Source organism: Lacerta agilis, chromosome 5 (assembly GCF_009819535.1).
Source record: "Lacerta agilis isolate rLacAgi1 chromosome 5, rLacAgi1.pri, whole genome shotgun sequence".
In the NCBI taxonomy this organism is placed as follows: domain Eukaryota; kingdom Metazoa; phylum Chordata; class Lepidosauria; order Squamata; family Lacertidae; genus Lacerta; species Lacerta agilis.
Window position 1 is genome coordinate 15,799,179 of NC_046316.1, and position 14,529 is coordinate 15,813,707.

Here is a 14,529-nt window from a genome sequence, read left to right on the forward strand (position 1 = left end):
TCTCTCTGCGGGGCAGTGGCTGGGACCCAGAGGTCAACAGAGAGCTCACGGAGAAGAACTGGACCAAAACTTTCAGGGAAAAGTCACCGACATGGCCTTTGCTTTCCCCTTAGTTTTAACTAGGACTGCTATTGCCTTCCATTGAAAGAAACCATTACTGGGGGTTCAAACTGCTAGGAAGGGGTATATTCACTTCTTTGACATGTGATTTGGTTTCCTTGCACAATTCATGTAAGCAGAGGTCTCTCCATCAGTTTGCCCACTTCAACCCCCTGCCTTCCTTAGGGTAAATGGGAACCCTGATGGTTTATTTTTGAGGGTTCCCCTATTCCTGAAGCTGACTCTATGCCTACAGTTGTTTTAGTATCTGAAGGGGTGTGTGTGTGTGTGTGTGTGCGCACACACACACACACACACACACACACACGTGCAGAGAGAGAGACAGTTTGTTGTTGTTTCAAATGAAATAATGGATTTTAGCATCCAAACAAGTCATGTTTTGTTTGGCTCTAAGTCACCTTTTTAATAACCCTGTTTGATGCTTTTGCACAGCAAAAGCGAATGAAATGCAATGAATGCAAAAAGTCAATCAAAAGTCTATTTCCTCTAGCAAATCCACTCAATTAATCTTTCCGGGTTTCTCTCCCCCACCCTCTTTCTTCTTTAAATAAACGTGAAAGCAACAGCTCACAATGCTGCTCTTGAAAATCCTCCGCTGCTGCCTGTGTTTCCTCTCAGAGCTGTAGGTGTCAGTATAAACATGGCTTTGAGGTCAGGTGCTTCTGGGATGTCATTCGAACCCATTGAGCTGTCCACATTATTGAAGGAGTCGGCATTCAGATGTTCAGCATGCATGGGACATTGTCTGCTCGGCTGTTTGAAGCCCTGGCAGCAGCAGATGACATCTGGTGACTAATGGGCTCAGATGTGAAAGCCGTTCCCACAATGCTTTGGGCTGCAGCTGCTCCAAAACCACAGCAAGAAGCTGGAAACAGAGAGGAGAGGATCAGTCGAGGGGAAAAAAACAAATCAATACCTCCTGATTTCAGAGGAAGTCAAACATGGCCCTGACTACAAATACATTTTCCCAACCTGGCCTTTCTGGGCAAATGAAAAAGAACCACACAGCTTACTGCATTGTGGTTTAGTTTATGCCACTCGAAAGCACACCCCTTTATTAAAATGACACACATTTTGTGCTGCATGATAGTGAAATGAAGCCGGATTGTGTTTTCCACGAGGAAAATCTTTTCCACAACAAGAAGATGCCTCTGGATTTCTCTTGGTGGGAAAGAAAATAAGGGTCGGGGAGGACCTGCTGCCGGTTTAGAGTAATGTTTGATGTGGACACATTTTGCTAAATGTTTAGAGGCTAGTTGATTACTGTTGAGGGGAATGGCAGAAGAGAATCTCCCCCTTGATTGGGCTGGGAATCTGGACACTCATTTTATAGTGTCGTTTACTTAATTAATAGCAAACAGATTACTAACTGGGACAGGTTTTTCAGAACATCCCTTGGCAGTCTTGAAATGAACTATATGGGCTTCTGGTTACAGGTAGGTAGCTGTGTTGGTCTGCCATAGTCAAAACAAAATAAAAAAAAAAATTCCTTCCAGTAGCACCTTAGAGACCAACTAAGTTTGTTCTTGGTAGTGTGCATGCACACGGAAGCTCATACCAAGAACAAACTTAGTTGGTCTCTAAGGTCCTACTGGAAGGATTTTTTTATTATTTTGTTTTGTTATGGGCTTCTGGTCTGCTTCCAGGATGAATGGGAAATACTTTAAAGCAGGGGCAAAACTAGGCTTTATTTCACCTGGGTCAAAGACCCAGATTGGCATACACACTCATGTGCATTTGTGTACACACACGCACAGGCTAGGAGCCCCCATGGAGCCCCTCTGCAAGCTTCACCTGGGGCAAAAAAACCTGGCTAGTCCCCTCCCCTCCCCATAGCTATGGCTCTGCTTTAAAGCCCAGAATGGCCTTCTTCCAAATAAACCTTCCCAGACCCTGAGGTTGTATTCCCCCCCCCAAATATTTTATTAAAATTTTCACGGTGAAATAAAATAATATTAACACCAATAGTAATCATAATAAAACACAAAATTATATGTATATAGCCCACTACCATAATTATACCTTAATCCTCCCATCCAAAAAAGTTAGTCTTCCCAGCCTGAAAAAAAGTTTTCCCTTTCCTCAGCCTTACACCTTGAGGGGAAACTCACTCTGTCCTGTCTCTACACAGGTCCCTCTCTTCTATCCATCAACCCCTCTATATGTATCTTCATTTAACCTGACCCTGAGATTGTATTCTTTGAGTTCCACCACCATCTGAGTCAGTGATCCTAGACAGGGCCTTTGAAGTGTTGGCACCCCATCTTTGGAATTTCCTTCCAAAGAGGGCCTGATACTTTTACTTCCAGACAACCTGATTGATGAGCATTCATTTGGATCACACGGCAGGGTGGTTGCATCGAGCAATTATTACCCCGTGCATTCCAGGGTTCCCTGTCACTTTCCTTAGCACAAAACATCATTAAAAACAACAACCCAGTTTTGTTGTACATGAGCACCGAATCCGCTTTCTCTGTGCAACCTGAATTTGCCAGTGTGTAATTGAACTGCATCCTCAAAGAGTGACAGTCTGGAAGTGTCTGGTGTTCCTTTATTTTTTGTTACTGACACATCTTGCCATTACTAATGCTCAGTAATATTCTGCTCTTTTATGCTTACAATGAGATGACTGTTGTTTTAAATAGTTCTTTTACTTGTTAGCAGCTCTGGAAGCTTCAATGTTGGAAGAGTGGGGTGGAAATGTTGTTAAATACATAAGAATTAGATTCAGCCAGTTAAAGCAGAACTAACATAAGCCCCTTCCTCAAATTTTTGCAGGCTGGGTCAAAATTCCTACAACCCAGCTCAAACTATATATTGTTGCATCAATTTGCAAATATATTTTAAGAAGTCATCATAAATAAATTCAGCATTTTAAGGCAGGTTTTCGCACAACGTACACAATTCTGCCTAATATGTGCAGTCCTGCAAGCACTTTAATATATGCTCTTTTATGCACGCTTTCCTCTAATATATGCACTTTCTATAAATCTTTAGGTTGGGGAACTGCATCATAAAATGCAGAGATGTGTGGATTTCAAAGGGCAGCATTTAGGTTCACATTTTTTTAAGGAAGGGTGAATTAGGCAGGTTCACATTAAAATTTCAAACTGAACTGAATTTCTCTGTCATCGCTAATCAGCCTTTGTTTCTCGTACCTAACAGGGAAACTCATCCTTCACAATTGTTGCAGAATCAAAGGCGGAGGCATGGCCTGGACTCAAATATTTTACATGTGACTGGCAATTTGTTTCTGATGCCAAGGAGAAACTATAGGAAGGCCTTCATGCTGTATGTGGAGGTAATTTGCGTGTCATGAGAAAAATGATGTTGCGAGCCACCTAGACATATGAGATGGGGGGAAATAATGCATTCCTTTGGTAGGACATTAGGAAATGTTTAGAGCTCGTGTTGAAAGGCAGGTAATTTCCTTAGCTCCCGGCCACTCCACCTCCAAAAATAAATCAGCATTTTCGATTCGAGAGCAATACCAAAACAAGTAAAACCTGAAATGGAATGGCAGGAAGGAGACGTTTGCAACCATTAAGTGCTGAGACAAAGGGGAGAGAGCTCGTGTCATATACTGGACAGTGTCAAACAATGAATGGGAGACTGGGTTTCAGCTCGCCACTCAGCCATGGACCTCACTGGGTCTGTCACATTCTCTCTGTCTCTCTGCCTAGGCTGCTTCACAGGATTTATTTGTTTAGGATGAAATGCGAAGAAGGAGAGAGAGACCGTGTAGGCTTCCCTGAGCTCACTGAGGAGAAGAGCAGAGTAAAAAAAAAAAATAGTCCAGACAGGGGGCTGTAATTGTCGTCCCCCCCCCTTCTCCTTATGAAACAAGCCTTCCCTTGTTTTGCAGAGTATTTTGCACCCAATGGTGAAAGTGTGTGAAACTGTTTGCAATGGGTGGGTGTGAGGGAAAGAGTGAACATGCTGTTTTGCTGGAGCGAATGGGTCAATCTCCTGCACTGAGCTTGGCGCAGAAGGGGGGGGGTCCCATGGCTTTAGCAGTGGGGGCGTCAGCTCTTCCCCATCCTCCCAAACTGTTCGGCAGTGGAATTTGCTACCAAGGAGTGTGGTGGAGTCTCCTTCTTTGGAGGTCTTTAAGCAGAAGCTTGACAGCCATCTGTCAGGAATGCTTTGATGGTGTTTCCTGCTTGGCAGGGGGTTGGACTGGATGGCCCTTGTGGTCTCTTCCAACTCTATGATTCTATGATTCTATAAGCGGATCAGAGGAGAAAATGGCCACAAAAAGCCACAAAGATGTGTTCAAGACTGGAAGGAAGAAGGTTGCAAACATTTTTCATGCTCTCCACACCTCGCGAAAATAAAGCGAAGGGCGCTGAAAAACAATACATACTGCTGTCTCTCGCCGCTGCCGTCTCATAGAAAAGTGCAAAGGCACTTCTTATAGTAGTTACTGGCAGTTCCCAGCTCTCATGCAGAGAAATCGCAGCAAAATTGTCTTTGTAGGAAGACATCCCTAACACTACCATGCCCTTAACTGTCATCCTGTATGAAGTGCAGAGCGGGCAGCCACTTAGAACAAGTGTGAAATAAATGTTTGAGAGACAGACAAGATATAAATAGAGGTATCTTGAAATAAAGATTTCTATTTGCACCTGCATCACACACAGCTTAACAAAAGAAAACAATTGGTTCAACCTGTATTTTGAGGCCGTTTCCTGGTTGTTAGTTTTGGCTGCTCAGACATTGCAAAACAATCTCTGCCCTAGAAGGTATTGTCCAAGTTTACCTGGCAGGGAAAAAAACCCGAGGATTGAATTTTAATTATTAACTGATGCGAAAGAAAGAGGTGGCTTCTCCCTGCCAGACCTGAAGTTATACTTTGAGTCAGCTGCGTTTTGTTGGATCAGAGACTGGTTTCTGTTGGAGGATACCGATCTGCTTGACCTGGAAGGCTTTGATAATCTGTTTGGCTGGCATGCATATTTATGGTATGATAAAGTAAAGACCCACAGAGGCTTTAAAAATCATATAATCGGGAAAGCATTGATCAAGGTTTGGATTAGATACAAAGACAAAGCAAGCAAGACACTCAGGTGGGTCTCGCCTCTGGAAGCCAAGGTGCAGCAAAGGTTGTATATGGAATCTAATTGGTTGAAATATAGTGATGTATTGTTGGAAGAAGACAACAAATTCAAGCTAAAACCATATGAGCAACTGAAAGATAGGTTGACTGATTGGTTACAGTACCATCAGATCTACGAGATGATTAAAGTAGACAGTAAAAATTCAGTTACAGGTAGGTAGCCGTGTTGGTCTGCCATAGTCAAAACAAAATAAATAATAATAATAATAATAATAATAATAATAATAATAATAATAATAAAATTCCTTCCAGAAGCACCTTAGAGATTCAGGTTTTCAGACAGAAAAATCCAGATTGGAGACGGAATTGATGGATTCTAAATGTAAGAATCTTTCCAGAATGTATAATTTGTTACTGGAATGGCATACGAAAGATGAACAAGTTAAATCAGTTATGATTGACTGGGCAAAAGATGTGGGGCACAACATAATGTTGAAAGATTGGGAGAAATTGTGGGAGAAAGGTATGAAATTTAGTGCATGTTCGGTTTTGAAAGAAAATATGATGAAAATGATGTGTAGATGGTATTTAACTCCAGTAAAACTTGCTAAAATGTACCATACAGCAGTTAATAAATGTTGGAAGTGTAAAGAAAAGGAAGGAAACTTCTTCCACATGTGGTAGACGTGCCCCAAAATAAAGGACTCCTGGGAAAGGATTTATAATGAAATGAAAAAGGTGTTAAAAGACACCTTCTTGAAGAAACCAGAAGCCTTTCTTTTGGGAATTACAGGGGAGGAAATCCACAAAAAGGACAATACTTTCTTTTTGTATGCCATGACAGCAACCAGACTACTTATTGCAAAGAACTGGAAGAACCAGGAGATACCAACAGTGGAAGAATGGCAACGGAAAATGATACTTTATGGAGCTTGACAAGCTGACAGCGAGACTGCGTGACCAGAGGGAAGACGCGGTGCAAGAAGATTGGAGCAAATTTAAAGTTTACTTAAAGAAATATTGTAATGTTTGGAATTTATCAAATTCTAGGGAAGAAACTAGAGGTTTCAGGCATAAAATTGGGGTTTTATGATTTTGACGAATGATTAAAAGAGAATATAAAGGATAATATATTAATAGTATAAAATATGAAAATGAATTGGTGTTTAAATTATTAAACTGCTAAAAGAAGATTTGTAATGAAACCCAGGAAGGGGAGGTCGGAGGAAGTCCCCTCAAGATGTTAAAGGGAAAATGTGAAGTTGATATAAGAGTTGTTTGTGTTTTGTTTGTCTTTTTGTATATGTATTTATGTTCTTTATCTTATAAAATGAATAAAAAATTTTTAAAAGAAAAAGAAAAACAATCTCTGCCCTTTGCATATCAGGTGTCACAGATCCTCTCTGCTCCAGGCCTCTACTGAGACCATACTATCAACAAAGGATTCCGCTTCTCCCAGAAGGTAAAGGCAGTGGGTTGGTCATACACAGAGTAGACCCACTGAAATGAATGAACACAGCTTACTTTCAGTTGGTCTACTCTAACTTAGCTGGATTCAACCAAGTGACACCTTTCACCATGTAGCGTAGGGCTACCTTTGAAGGTGACCCGGAAACTACAACTAATCCAGAATGCGGCAGCTAGACTGGTGACTGGGAGTGGCCACTGGGACCATATAACACTGGTACTGAAAGACCTACACTGGCTCTCAGTATGTTTCCGAGCACAATTCAAAGTGTAGGGGCTGACCTTTAAAGCCCTAAACAGCCTCAGCCCTGTATACCCAAAGGAGTGTCTGCACCCCTATCATTCAGCATGGACACTGAAAGGCCTTTTGCAAGAAGTGAGGTTACAGGGAACCAGGCAGAGGGCCTTCTCGGTAGTGGCGCCCACCTTGTGTAACGCCCTCCCATCAGATGTCAAGGAAATAAACAACTATTTGACTTTTAGAAGACATCTGAAGGCAACCCTGTTTTTAATGTTTGATGTTTTATTGTGTAAATTCTGTTGGGAGGGCGTTACACAAGGTGGGCGCCACTACCGAGAAGGCCCTCTGCCTGGTTCCCTGTTGGGAGCCACCCAGAGTGGCTGGGGAAACCCAGCCAGATGGGCGGGGTATAAATAATATTTATTGATTGATTGATTGATTGATTGATTGAATTTGTATCCTTCCTTCCCTTTCTGCCAAAGGAGCCCACAGCCATAACCCGAGGTATGACTGTACTGGCAACAGATAGTGTCCTCCTTGGGACCTGAGGGGGGCACAAGGTGGGCTGTGTGGCATGCATAATTCTGTGCTCCAACCAGCGGCAGAGCAGGCTGATCAGGCGCCTGGGGTGTTTGCCCTGCGCCCAGGTGTGGGTCCAGCCACCCGCGGGGGCAGGGCCAGCAGCCCATGGGGTGGGGTGAGCCGGGGCAGGACGCTCCGTGGATCCTCCAAGGAGTTTGCCGGCCTCCTCCCCCAAAGCTGAGGGGGAGGCGGCGGGTGGACCATTTGGGGCAGTGCGGAGCCTGCGGGTGCCCAAGCCACTGTGTCACTCCCAGGGGGGATGCTTGGCTCAGGCGTGCTGCAGGCCCTGCGGTGAGTGCCGCCCGGCATTTTGTCACTCCTCTCAGTGGTGACACCCTGGGGTGACCCGCTCCCTCCACCCACTCCTTCCTCCACCCCTGGCTCCAACAGAAGGTGGGTATGGTAAGGGCACTTAGGAGGAACAGTTGGGGGGGTGGGGGCTGCTCCTGCTGCCCTCCCCCTACCATTTGTCACTTGAGGGGTTGCCTCACTCTGCTTAATGCTAGGGCTGGTCCTGCCAAGCAGCTGTTGCATGATCTCATGTAACCTGGCCCCAGATAATTGGCAATCTCAAAACAGACTGCCTGTGGGAGTGTGGTGTACCAATGAGCTCATAAACCTGTCTTCAACAGATGGAAGGGCTGGCTATGTGAAGTGATGCTTCCAAGTGGCCTCCTTTGCTTCTGCAGGCAACAAGAAGGGAGTTGCTCGGTGTCTCAATGGGCCTGAGACCCCAGTGCCCCTGTTTCTCTCCTGCAACGTAGCATGGAGCGGATTTCATGATTGGCTGCATGGTGCTGTAGTAATTCACACGAACAGATGAAGAAGGAGACTTATCATCCAGCATTCACGGGGTGAAGACGAGTATATGTTTGTTACATTATTTGCCACTGACTCACTGAATGTAACAATGAGTGATGGAGGGAAACAACCAAGATATTTCCAGGAGGTCTGGCAGTACATCTCATTCCTGCTATTTTACTGCCTGAAACCACATTCTTAAACAATAGCTTCTTTTCAGTTCTTTCACACAAAATCTCATTCTTAAGATACGCTCCTTTGCTCACTTACCTGGGAGTAAGTCCCACTGAATTCAACAAGGCTTACTTATGAGTAGATATATACAAGGATTGCACTGCTAACCATTTTGTTGTTTCATGAAAGATGTTCAGATATATACACATCTTTCCCCCTTGATTAGGGTTGCCATATTTCAAGAGCTAAAAAACTGGACACAAAAAGCTGTGCAGCTGTTTTAGGGCAATTTCTCGATAGTGCCTCTTTCACCACCGAGCCTGAGCCACCCACACCAGAGCCCAAGCCTGAGTCCGAGCCACCGCCAGAGCCGCCCGCACACAAAAAAGTTATGTTTTTTTTTAAAATACCTTAATCCAGGACATTTGCTTTAAAATCTATAATTCCCCTCAGATGGGCATGTAGGACCCCCAAAAGCAGACATGTCCAGGAATTTCCAGACGTATGGCGACCTCATACCCTCCAACATTTCTCCGATGAAAATAGGGACACCCAATTCCTTAACGATAATTTTACTATTTATCCCCATTTATCCAGCACAGATTCCAACACATATAAAAACATAAGAAGACATTAAAAAAAAACTTACCTATACAAGATTGCCTTCAGACAGCTCAGGGGTTGGATAACTCCATACCCGCCAACATTTTTCCAGTGAAAATAGGGACATCCTAAGGAAAAGTGGGACATCCCAGGATCAAATCAGAAACTGGGATGGCTTCTTTAAATGCAGAGGGTCTGCAACTCTACCCTTGATTTGTATGGCATGTTCATTATTTGGGCATGTATATTTGTGTACATTAAGACAGATGATGTCCCCTGCCAAAAGTCAGAAATGAGGCGAACTAATGCCAGTGTACTAGAAGAAGCAAAGATCACCACTGTTGAAGCAATGATTCTTCAACATCAACTTCGCTGGACTGGTCATGTTGTTTGGATGCCTGATTATCATCTTCCAAATCAACTACTCTATTCCCAATTTAAGAATGGAAAGTGTAATGCTGGTGGTCGACAAAAGAGGTTTAAAGACATCCCCAAGGCGAATCTTTAAAAATTGGTATAAACATTGGCAACTGGGAAACACTGGCCTGTGAGTGCTTCAATTGGAGAATAGCTTCTACCAAAGGCGTCATGGACTTTGAGGAAGCACAAACTCATGATGAAAGGGAGAAACAAGTTAAGAGGAAGGCACGTTTGGCAATCCCCACTGTGGAAGGTTGTGCGGATCCAGAATTGGCTACAGAATTGGTTACCTACAGACACACTGTTAAGACCATATTCATGGAAGACAATCTTACTTGGCTATGAGTGATCGCCAAAGAATAATCATTATTATTTATACCCTGCTCATCTGACTGGGTTGCCCCAACCACTCTGGGCAGCTTCCAACAGATATAAAAACATAATAAAACATTATACATTAAAAGGCTTCCTTCTGATCTCTTCTAAAGGTTATATAGTTACTCATCTCCTTGACGTCTGCTGGGAGGGTGTTCCTGGTTCCCTGTAGCTTCACTTCTTGCAGTGAGGGAACTGCAGAAGGCCCTCAGAGCTGGACCTCAGTGTCCAGGCTGAACAATGAGGTGGAGATGCTCCTTCAGGTATACCAGGCCAAGGACATTTAGGGCTTTAAAAATCAGCACCAACACAACACTTTGAATTGTGCTCTGAAATGTACTAGGAGCCAATGTAACTTATTGTGCTCAGAAGTGTATTGGGAACTGTAACTTTCTGAGGATCCTTCTAAGTAATCTTTCTAAGCATTTGCAGCAATAGCCCAATCCTGACAGGTCATTCACCTCTGCTCATGAAAGCTGCCTCCACCTGATTTCCATCTCTTTAGCCACGCAGACCCCCTGCCAAGCCACATCCTCTGACCATCTTGCAGGGAGGGGCGTGCAGGGGCTGTCGTGGGTAGGAGATGAGGGGAAATGCCCATTGCTCAGGCAGGGTCTTCTCATGCAAACTCCGGATCCAAGCCAAAGTAAGAAATTGCGAAAAATATTAGTTCCTTGCAACTTTTGGAAGCATATCTTCCCCCTTATAAATGAATCAGAAGATTCAAAAAGCAAAATACTTCTCAATTCAAACTGGACAGGCCTCTGGGAGTTGGCCCAATTCTTATCCATGCCAGGTTCTGTTACATCAAACATCAGAGACATCCCAGTATGAGTTCACAAGCAGTGTGAGGCCAGCATGTCACAATGGTCTCTGAAAGAAAAATAAAACTTACCTTGTGACTGGCTTCATAGCGCCTCCTCACCATGAGGACATATCTGCTGGCCTGAGAGAGACACAAGGGAAGAATAGAAAATGAAGACATGACGAAATGAGGAAGATACTGAAGAGACCACCTGTAGCCTTATGAGGCAATCCTTGTGGCAGTTGCTGATTTCTTTTAAGTTCTGGGTCTACTGGCCACATGACCCGGAAGCTGTACGCTGGCTCCCTCAGCCAGTAACACGAGATGAGCGCCACAACCCCAGAGTCGGACACAGGGTGCCTTTACCTTTTATTTGTAGGATAGGAACGGAGAAGTGGCAGGTTATAAAAGGATGCTTAATTCTTCTCCTGCCCACTGTGTATCCCACTGCTCACCATTTCTCTCTTCTAAATCTCACCTGCCCTATCTCAACTGACTTTCATATCTCCAGACTAAAGTTTTTCATGAACTTTGTACGTGTCCTGTAAATGATGTTTCCTGGATGGGCCTCAGAAAGGTTGCATGATGACTTATAACAGTTGTGTATTAGTGTTATACAGTACTGTCTTCACAGGTGACACTTTATGAAATTGCATAAGCAAAAGAAAAAGCCAGTAGATCCCTGTACTCAGGAATTTACAACATGAAAACTACAAGGCTGAAGATCTGCAGAACTGGAATTTTAGTGCCTGTCTTCCCAAGTGATATGTAAAAATGGTCAGAGACATCGTTGATGGAATCTTTTGAGGAGTTGGAGATGGTGTTTATAAGTGGTCCATGTTTCACAAGCATACAGTAAAGTTGGTAGTACAATAGCTTTGTAAACAAGCATTTTGGTTTCCCTGCAAATGTCCCGGTTCTCAAACACTCTACGCTTCAATCGGGAGAAAGTTGTGCTTGCAGAACTCAGGCGACGCTGGATTTTGGCATCAATGTTGGCCCTTGTGGAAAGATAACTGCCTAGGTAAGAAAAGGACCAACATTTTCCAATGTTGCACCATTAAGTTGGGTTTGTGGCGCTGCGGGGGAGGGGGTTGTTTTGTGCTTGTTGGTGCAGCAGTTTGGTTTTTTGGATATTGAGCGATAGGCCAAGCTTTCCGCAAGCTTCTGCAAAGATATTTAGGATGTCTTGAAGGTCATCATCTGAGTGTGCACGCATAAATAATAAAATAATGATGATGATGGATGTTGGAGGGCATGTGAATAGTGGTGTGCTGGACCACTCAGAGGCTCTCTGTGATAGATTTGCAAAGCATATTTAGGACAAAGTTGCCCATATCTGCTTGGGTTGACAACGTAGTACAAATCTACTCGTATGGCAATTGTGGCACTGCGTGACAGTAGCTCCCACTGTAGGGCCACTACCAGAGAATATCATTGGGAGACTATTGCTTGGCCCTATGCTGGTTGACCTAGGGGATACTGCAGGGTTCCATCTTGTCCCCCATGCTAGTCAATGTATCTATGAAAACATTTCCGTGACGATGGATGGATATATCAGTTTTGGTTCCCCCAGCTTCTCATTTGTCCAATTTAAAATTCAGACCTCCACATTTCTGTAGCAATCTGTGATTTTATTTATTTTTAATCTTCATGAAAAATTGTCTGCATTTTTAGTGTGAATTTCTTGTAATAAGCAGATTTTTGAATGCTCTTTTCCTTAACGTAACTCAGAAGCTGTGCTTTTGGCCTGGGGAGCACTATTTCCTGTGCAAAGTAGCAGCAGCACACAAGGTGCCACTTCTGAGGTAAAACAGTGCAGTGGACCAGGTTGAGCCAGCTGGTAGGCCCAATATAACCCATGAACCAGCCCTAGACCTAGAACATAGAGTTCAACTCAGAGTTTTAACTCACATTACATTAGCCCAAGGACAAGAATGGTCTGAAGCATAGCTGAGGCATTACTTCCCCATAACAGTATGATAATATTTTAGATGGTATGAAAGATTTACCTTTGGAGATCTCTGTTAAGAATATCTGAAAAGCCATTGCAAATTTGTATTAAATTACAATAGAAATATGACGGGCTTGTACACTGTTCTCTCTCTCTCTTTCTCTTTCTCTCTCTGTGCTGTGCCAAATGGATTAATGTTATGATAATGAATACCCGAGGAATTAAGTGTGATTTGTCACTTGTAATACGTTGCCCACCACTGTAATCCATCACTGCTTTGTGGCAACGAAGGTTGATCTGTCAATGAGATTGCGGAACAAGATGGTAATATCTTCACAGAATCTTTCTCCTCCCATTTCTGCTGTTAACAGAGAATTTTAATTGTACTTATCCAGGTGAACTCCTATAGTCATTCGACCAAACCAAGGCTTAATACGCTTTATTTTAAGTCACGTAGATCTACCAACCTGCAGTAATGTCCTCCCCCTCAGAGGATTTTTTTTTTTTTTTTGGCCATCTTATATCCTAGTAACCGTCATGCATGACGATCCCGATCTCCTCTGCAGTGTGCAGTGAGCAGATGGAATGGTCAGTGATTCAAAATGTGAAATACTGAAAAGGTCAAAATCCAACAGGATGCTGCTGTCGGTTTCATCTGTGATCTCTTGTTCTCGTATCAAAAGTCATCATAAGGACAGTAATGAGAACATCATAAATCTAGTTCTCTCACCTAGAGGCCGATGGCGAAGGATGAGTGAGTTTGTAGCGATAAAGAAACTGAATCTGCTGCAGTTCTTTATGGGGAAGAAGAGGACCGCTTCCCACATAAGCACATGAGCTTGACCGGATCAGAAGAATGGTGCACGCAGTGCAATATCTTTTATCTGATAATGGCCAGGTCCAAACGCTTCAGGACAATTTAAGAATATGGAGTTACAACATTCATCTCCCAGGCTGATCTCATGGTGGCATTAGAAACACCTTGATTCCAATCCAAGGAAAATTGCACTTATACTCTATTGAGATCTTGTCTGTCACATATTCATATAGATCTGCACAGTATATCAAACCCCATATAATCTTCCAGGCATATATGGCGGCCCACCAGGAACTGAACAGGCATCCAGCAGGTAAGGGCGAAATTCTGCTGGCCTGATGGAGGGCATGATCCAGACCCACAGAGTGGTTCAGTCCACCATCCTGATTCAATACGGTGTCCAGCTGTTTCCAAATATAGACAAAACCCCACTCAACCATCTCAAGAACTGCCATGAACTTGGTGGCTTTGATTCAAGATCCAGGAGGAAAACTGTGGATTTTTATAGAACTGGCAGAACAGATGTTTAGAGCATGGCCTTTTCTTACTATCACCCCCCCCCCAAATAATTCGCAAGGCAGAAACCCCATTTTTACTCAGTACATTAAGTGTTTGGTGAACAATATACAACAAAGCAACTTCAGCAATCTCCATGCTGATTCCACTTAGGGACCCCCCCCCCCATGTTTTGTGAAGCTGGTGATATGATGGATTGGGAAGGTTGGGATCAAACAGGTCTATATAGCCTCAGGAATTTTTTAGGTAAATAGCTCCCCACATACACATAGATAACAGATTTTGGCTAGGCCTTGTGATCTGTCAGGAATAGGGACAACTGGCCAATGGGGCAGCTATGTTTTCTCCCCAAGGATGCCAAAGAGAATGATGTGAACTAGGTCTTTGTGACATAGTGCATTCTGGTGCTGCCAGGCTGGTAAGGGCAACCAAGTCACCTCATTTTTTTATTGTGGGGGGGGGGGAGAGCAAAAGCTTACTCACCTAGTCTTTAAAGGTAAGTCTAAAGGTAAAGGTAAAGGTACCCTTGGCCATTAGGTCCACTCGTGGACGACTCTGGGGTTGCGGTCCTCATCTTGCTCTATAGGCCAAGGGA

At 43.6% G+C, this 14,529-nt stretch overlaps 1 long non-coding RNA gene across 1 annotated transcript; it reads right to left on the reverse strand.

The window, feature by feature from the left end:
- Positions 1-584: 584 nt before the first annotated feature.
- Positions 585-8,130, reverse strand: LOC117046289. The gene is made up of 2 exons (XR_004426553.1): positions 8,073-8,130; positions 585-985 (listed from the first exon to the last, which is right to left on the reverse strand). It is a non-coding gene; the product is annotated as an uncharacterized LOC117046289 (long non-coding RNA).
- Between the last annotated feature and the right edge of the window lie 6,399 nt (positions 8,131-14,529).